Raw genomic sequence first — 8,456 nt, 5'->3', positions numbered from 1 at the left:
CTCAGAAATCTGCCTGCCTCTGCCTCCCAAGTGCTGGGATTAAAGGCGTGTGCCACCACCACCCGGCCCGAATTTTTGGTTTCCTAAAAAATGGGAAAATGTGCTTTTGTTTTAATCCCAGGTGTAGGGATGTGGGCTGCTTTGGACTGTCTGCAGCAACTGATTATGATTTGCTTATGATCTAGCACAAGCATGGTTTTGCCAGTTGCAGACAGTTTCTGCAATGGTGTGATGTTTGGAATTCTGTGAACTTCATAGAGGATACATAAATGCAAGTATCTCAAGAGGCAGGGTTGTGGCTGTTGGTCATTTAGGGAGGTTAGTTTCAGTTTGTTAGTAGCCTTGGTCAAAGAAGAAACAAAAGAAAAGTTCTATGAGATTCAGGTCTCTCTCTCTTCCTCTCTTCTCCTCCTCACCTTTCCCCTCTATCCATGATTCTCTCCTATCTACTGTTAAGGGTTGAAACTGGGAAGGGGTTGGGGAGCTGTATAAAGGGTGGGGGAAAAGAACCCACAAAATAGCAAAGACCAGCTACACCCTCCCTCCCCTTGCCAAGGAGTCTTCAAGGAATGCAGTTTAACCAAAGCAGCTGTCTGCTTACTGAAGCTCGAGAAGCATTTGCCCATTTCTCATGAGCAAGACTCAAGTAGGTTTATGATGGAAGAAATGCAAATTGTTTACTGTTCATAAAGTATGGAACAGGGAGTCTGATGATCAAGTGGCCTAGCATTCTGAGCACTTGATATGTGCCAGGGCCTTTTTCATTTTCACACCACCTGTATGCGAAGAATGTTAGGCTCTCTTATTCACACTCTCTGGGCTACAGGGCACAGGAAAACAAGGGTTTGTTTGTTTGTTTTTTTAACTATTTTTCTTAACTATTGGTTAAGACACTGTCCCAAGGACTTTTCATGCATTTCCTATTTATTTTTCTCACTTAATCTCTCTAAACAGCTCAGTAAGAGGCTTAATATTGTCACCCCCAATTTATTAATAAGAAAACTAAAATGTAAAGCTATTAGACAATTTGCACAACAGTAATGCAAAGCTGAGACTTTGACCCCTGGCCGATTTGACTCCAGAATCTATAATCAACTTCAATATCATCCTCAAAACATTCAGAATTGTCAATCATCATTTGTAAAGTAAGTGTGAATGTCACTTCTGTAGTCAGGGAAGCATTCAGGGGAATCATTGTGCCCTTTGAGACTTGATGCCTTCCTTCTCAAGAGGATCCTTGTGGTGAGATCAGGTTGGAAGGCTATGGCAGGCTAAGGAAGGCAAAGGTGGTGTAGTTAGACCTGTTTTGGAACTGATTACATCTGAGCCTCTGGCCCTGTTGCCTGCCAGCTGACTCAGAGCTGGCAGATGAGCCAGCGCCTGGCCATGTTGATTTCAAGGCTGTATACTTCAAAGGATCTGTCTGACTCCTGGCACTGCTGTGCACATTGCTTTCCAGAGGGCACCGCCTTTTGGGGGAGGTAATGCTAGAGTCTCTGGGAGGTATTTGCAAATGCCCTAGGCAGTGTTTGCTCTGAATTCAAATGTATAAGGCTTATTTGGGGTTGGTCAATAAAAAAACAAAAGGCCAGCTCTAAGCAGGGCTGAAAATTGGGTATTTAAACACTTAATCTGCAGGCAACAAGTTGGTGAGTCCCAGAGTCAGAAAGTCCTGGGTTCTAATTGTCTTCAGCATTCAATTATAGATAATAACTAGGATTCCATTTTCTTTTCTTTCTTTCTTTCTTTCTTTCTTTATTTATTTATTTATTTATTTTCGAGACAGGGTTTTTCTGTATAGCCCCCTCTGTCCTGGAACTCACTCTGTAGACCAGGCTGTCCTCGAACTCAGAAATCCGCCTGACTGCCTCCCAAGTGCTGGGATTAAAGGCGTGCACCACCACTACCCAGTGGACTCCATTTTCTTATGTGTGATGTTTGAATTTAAATTTTTTTTTTTTTTTTGAGGCAGGGTCTTGCTAGATAGCTGGCTGACATGGATAAACTGTAGAACAAACTGGCCTTAAACTTGGGATGATCTTCCTATGTCTGTGCTAAGATTATAGGTATACACCACCCACCGTGCCTAGCTGAAATTGACCTTTTATTAGTCCATCATATGGCTGTGGTGAGTATTAAAAATGTGTGGAAAGTACTTACTAGTTAGGGTATCTGACACAGTAAACAGACTTTATTCAATGGAAAGTTACATTTGGCAAGAATCTTAGAGTTTTAAAAAGTAAATCATCCTTTTACAGAACAAACATTCAAAGTGGGATTTAGTGTTTTAGGTGAGAAAATGATGAAAATAACCTCTACTGAGCACCTAAAAATGAACTACAATTTTTTTTCAGGGCCTGTTGTCTCATTCAGTGTTTGAAACAGCCCTAGGAAGTATTTTACCACTTTTTAGATGACATGGTAGCCTTAGAGAGATGTAGTAACACAGCTAAGGTCAGTCTGCGCTACAAAGCCTATGAATTAAGCAGGCTTTATCTCCATCAGAGCTTGTTACTTAGCAGGCAGGCAGACACAGCCAAGTAGCTGCTTTCAGATACACTATTGAGGTTTTATGCTGTGCTTTTAGGAGTACAGGACAGAAAACATGAATCCTACAGGTAGAATGATGGGGATCTCAGCCCAGGAGTCAGTGCTCACAGTAGGACTTTAGGTGGGAAGCCCCACTATGTGGTTTAAAACTTTTTAAAGTTACATTTGTTTTGGATTTGTTGTGGTGGTTTTATGGCTTTTTGGTGGTGGTGGGGGGGTTCCAGTGCATGTAGATAGAGGTTAGAAAACAATGTACAGGAATCAGTTTTGTTCTTCCACTATGCACTTTAGCCTAGTAGTCAAACTCAAGTTGTTAGGGTTAGGGAGAAGTGCCTTAACCTGCAGAACCACATCACTGGTCTGTCCAACAGTAAAGGAAAAGATCAGAGGGAGGCCTCTCTAGGACTTCTCACAGCAACAGTCTTGCAGCAAATTCTGTAATTTCAGACCAAGAAAGTGTCTCCAAAGAGATCAAATTATGTTGTTTATTTGAGGTAAAATAATGGAAGTCATGTGTGTGTGTGTGTGTGTGTGTGTGTGTGTGTGTGTGTGTGTGTATCATGAGTCTGAATCAAAATCACCTGTCATCTGTATGTCCTTGGGCTTAAGAACTAAACCTGATATTGATATAGAGACTCACTATTTTAATTTTTTTGGTAGGGGATGCTTCAAGACAGGGTTTCACTGTGTAGACCTAGGGGCTTTCCTGAAACTCATACTGGAGATCAGGCTGGCCTTGAACTCAGAGATCCCCCAGCCTCTACTTCCCAAAGACTGGAATTAAAGGTGTGCACCACCACCACCAGGTTAGCATGGGACTCTTATTTTTCATGGTTACTATGTACTGAGTATTACTGTGTTCACATACTAGCCACTCAGCTGGTAAAAAGTAGAAAATGTTTAAATCAATAATATCAAATTAATTTTAACATATACCCACAATATATGTAAGATACATCTCAAATTATAGGTACTACTGTAGGTAATATGTTATAAAATGCAGGCAAAAACATTTTAAATGGATAGAATAAAGTTGGATGTAGGTGTGTGTACCATGCACCCAATAAGAAGAGGCTCACTGTAAGTTCAAGAATGCCTGGGATTGAGTGAGGACTTCAGTGAGATGGTCAATCAGGTCTGTAATTTCAGCTGTTTGGGAGACTGAGGCAGGAGGCTAAAAAACTGCAGGCCAGTTTGTCTATGTATCATGGCCATCTCAAAATTAAAAAGTTGGTTTGTAAAAGTACACTGGCAATGTAGCTCAGGACAGAGCACATGCCTAGCATGCATAAGGTTCTAAGTTCAACTGCCCAGCACTGCAAAAGAGCAGAAAAGCAAAGCCCCTACAAAGAATGCCGACCTCAATCCAAATAAATGGAAAGTTGTTGGTTTGTACTTAAATAGAAGAGAAGACATAGCAGGGCAGTGGTAGGGCACACCTTTAATCCCAGCACTTGGGAGGCAGAGGCAGGTGGATTTCTGAGTTCGAGGTCAGCCTGGTCTACAGAGTGAGTTCCAGGACAGCCAGGGCTACACAGAGAAACCCTGTCTCAGAAAAACAAGAAACAAACACACACACACACATACACAAAAGAAGACATAAGTAGGTATTATAATTCTTACCATACCTCACTGCCTTATATTGTACACTCCACTTAGAGATCAGTTGTCTAAGCCACAGTGCATGCAGTTATATAGTAGGAATAACACCCTTAGCAAAGACTGGTCCAGATTCTTTTATTACTGGCAAATAATAAGATTTATTAAGAAATCAGAAAAGAAGTGGCTATCCTTATAAAAGAAAAACCTGAATTGTTCAGTTATTTCAAAGAAATATGTCTTTAGATTCAATGTTCATCCTGCTGTTTACTAGCCATGAAACTCTGGGAAAGTAACAATCTTTTGGAATATGGTTTGCTTATTTGTTTGTTTTGTGAGTGTGTGTGTGTGTGTGTGTGTGTGTGTCAGAAATGAAAATATTGGTACTACAACTAGCTCACTGGGGAGTATAACATGATAAAAATGATAAAATCAAACTCTTGCTCCAGGTGCATCTTTTTAAATCATCCATTTAATCTTCAATATACTGCAGGTGCACATCACCCCCCCACACTGACCCAGTTCTCAGGTGATGCTCCACCTCATGCCTACTCTATCTCTTAAGGATTAGCTGCTTACTGAAGTCTATCTTTATAGGTTAACTGTATACTAAAATTAGCTAGGAATACAGAAACCCCTTCCTGAGCAAGCCCTAATTTCAAGTTGTAGGAGAAGATCACACCTGCAAGGGCACTCCATAGAAATCCTGGCCACAGCAAAATCCAAATACAAGTCACTTTAATGAGCACCAAAACTTTGATCATTTATGCCTCCTTTAGATCCAGTAGACAGCACCTCTCTCCTCCTCCTGTCAATTAGATAAGAAGAACACAGCCTACAACCTAGAAACAACAACTTGTTAAAACACTTGAGGACTAAGGTACCATCTGTCAGGAACACACGTATCTTCCCTTGGAAGGTCATAAAAGATAGTTGCTGGAAGGAGGGAGCATGCCCTCTCCACCAGGCAGCCTTGTTGCTAATGAAGCCCTTTCTCTTCACTCTGCCTCTTGTTGATGAGACTCAGTGGCAGCCAAGCAAACATTTTGTGGTTAGAATACCAGTGGGCAGAGATTGACTAGTTAGTCAAAACAGTTTCCTTTTCATCCTAACCACACAGAAAGACTAGCTTCTCTTGCAGGTAGGCCAGCCACATCATTGGTTGTACTCATTAACATGGAAGCAGAAGTGGTCAACAGTACCTCCAGGCCTGGCTCAGGCGTGAACCAGTTCTCTGTTCTCCATGCTCACACCTCAGGTTGTGGGACTCAGTAGAGCCCTGGACTGTATCCCCTCTCCTCTGCTTACCTCCAACATGGTCTGAACTGTTGTGTGGTTTGTTTTTTCCAGATAGTTTCTCACGGTGTAACCTACCTGGATTAAAACTCAAATGCTCCTGTCTCCAACTTCCAAGTGTTGAGACCATAGGCACTCATTAAGCCACAGATCAGTGAGATGGGGGAATTGTCTGTTATATCAGGCAGTTGAGATTTTTTCCACCCCCTTGCAAAATAGCATTTGGACAGACAGGTTTTTTTCTATCCAGATTTTTATTTGATCTTTAGGACAGCCTCACTGGGAATGAATTTGTATCTTTACCCTTACATACTTGAAACTAAAGTTCTTTAAGGCTGATGCCAGATAACTACTTCATCAATCATGGAGCAGGCTCCAGTGCTAAACTTTTTATGATTTTAATATGAAAGTCAATACTTTGTCCCACATAAAAGCATGTTTTAGACGGCTGGAGAGATAGTTCAGCAATTAAGAGTGCTTACTGCTTTGCAGAGGACCTGAGTTCAGTTCTCAGCACTCTCACAGACAGCTCATAGCCACCTGTCACTGCAGCTGAAGGGGAGCCAGCACCTCTCCAGAGTCAGCAGCACTCAGTGCACAAACTCAGACACATCATTTTTTTTAATTGTTTTTTTAAAGTGTGGTTTATGAAAACAGCCCTGTTCTATTGTAGCCATCAGGCCAAGGACAATGTCTTGTGTCTTTACGAGCATGGGAGAGCTGTGTGACCTTTTGTCTATTCCCACATAATTGAGTTTCTTTGGGGATTGTATTTTCACAACTTAAGCAAAGAAGGGAAGGCAAAAAAGAAGACAGAAAATGAATTTTATTGTATTTGCCTTACAAATTGGCAGTTATTACAGACATACATAACCTCTCCTCCTTTACCTGTGAAGCTGAAATAATCTACTTTTCTCTCAGATCTTGGAAGACTAAATGAATAAATTAGAAAGGCTTCAGTACAATGCCTAGTATGTGATCAATAAATGCTAGGTGTTGCTATTAATAAATTACATCACTGAAAGATAATCCTACAGGCAATACAATCCAAGTCCCCAGGGATGGGCAGGGAGGCATAACATTACACTTATTATGGTCCTCCTTTTCTGGGGCTTTTGTAGTAGTTTTTCAGTGTTAGGCTATTCCTGTAGAAACTTTGAGAACAGAAACACTCTCTCCCTCCAGGGGTGAGGTATTTTGGTTAATAAGATTGGACTCACAAGAAAAGCCACAGTTTATACTATCTCTAAAAGTTTATTATTTCATATGTATGGTTGGTTTGCCTGCTGCATCTCCCCCCCTCCCGTGTGTGTGTGTGTGTGTGTGTGTTTTAGACATCAGAAGAAGATAATATATCCCTTAGAGCTGGAGATACCGAGTTTAAATTGCCATGTATGCTGAGAGTAAAGCTAGGTTGAAAGAGCAGCCAATAATGATCATGTCACATTTCATTCATATATTTCTCATGTACAACTATTTGAGATTCACTAGGATCCTTTAAGTAAATGTCTAGCCCATAGTGGTTCTTCTAGGAAAATGCCTTGACCTTCCAACTCTACAGCTTGACTCCAAGTTACATCTTTCTCTTTTATGACTTCTGTCCTCTGCCCCCTATACTTTGGTCTTACTCTAATGTAAAATTTGCTTTCATATATAGAGTAATGGTAATAAAAATACTAGACAAGTTGGAGAAAAACATAATGTATCGGGAAGCCACCTTCCCACTCCTCTTCCCATGCAGCTATCATTATTTCATGCACTACTTACTTCGTCTCAAAGGCCAGTCACCTTTAATGGTCCATAACCACACATTTCAAGCCAGCACATCAAAAGAAGCCCATTTGGTGCAGGTGGACTATTGCTACATGTGCTCTTTTCCCTCAGGATATGGCTAGGCTACTCAAGGAGAAAAGATCTTATAAAGAATATTAAGATTTCATTCTTGGAACTTATTGCATCAAGACAAATGCCTATTGTCCTTTTACTGTAGTAAAAGAGGCTCTGGTTCTTCATAGCCACATCTTGCCTTAAAGACTGTCGAAGCTGTTTTCTTTATCTGCTTACCCATTATTCACCCATTCAATAGACTGTGTGTGTGTGTGTGTGTGTGTGTAGGAGAGATATATGTATATCTTGTGCACAGAAAAGCCCAGAAAGCAACCTCAGGGCCACTTTTTTTTTTTAAATAAATCAAAACTACTGCCCTACTGGTAACCAGTGAGACCCACAGACCTGCCTGCTTTCTCCCTACTGCTGGAACTATAAGCACATTCTATTATGGCTGACTTTCTTTTTATGTGGGTTCTGCAGATCAGTCTATTCCTTATTTTACAAGGCAAGCACTTTACCAACTGTGTTGCCCATCCTCCCACAATTTAATAGATATTTAATAAGGAACCAATATGTGCCAGGCTTGTGCTAGATATTAAGGCTTTATAAATGAGAAAGACGCAATAAACCATTCCTCATAGAGCTTAGACTTTATGAAGGTAGAGGAGTACACATGCCAAATAGGAAGTTCTTTAGAAATGTTATGACAGAAAGAAGGAAATATGTAAATGAGTAAGTGGACGGTATGATGGTGCACACATAATCTGAGCACATGGGAGGCTGAGAAGCAGGATTTTTTTTTTTTTTTTTTTTTTTTGAGGCACGGTTCTCTGTGTAGCCTTGGCTGTCCTGGAACTCACTCTGTAGACCAGGCTGGCCTCGAACTCAGAAATCTGCCTGCCTCTGCCTCCCAAGTGCTGGGATTAAAGGCATGCGCCACCACTGCCCAGAGAGGAGCAGGATCTTAAGTTCAATACCTACCTGGGCTACAGGACTTTATCTCAAAATAAAATTATAGCAAAAAATAGTAACTAAGGAAAGCCAAATATTATTATTTGTTTTTTGGGTTTTTTTTTTTTTAAGGTTTTCAAGACAGGATTCCTCTGTGTAGCCTGGTTGTAGATCAGACTGACCTTAAATTCAAGAGATCCTCTTGTCTCCATTTTCTGAGTTCTGCAATA

This window comes from Mastomys coucha, unplaced genomic scaffold (genome assembly GCF_008632895.1).
Source record: "Mastomys coucha isolate ucsf_1 unplaced genomic scaffold, UCSF_Mcou_1 pScaffold21, whole genome shotgun sequence".
NCBI classification, from domain to species: Eukaryota; Metazoa; Chordata; class Mammalia; order Rodentia; family Muridae; genus Mastomys; species Mastomys coucha.
The sequence above is the reverse complement of the archived record's forward strand: the minus strand, read 5'-3'. Positions refer to the sequence as shown.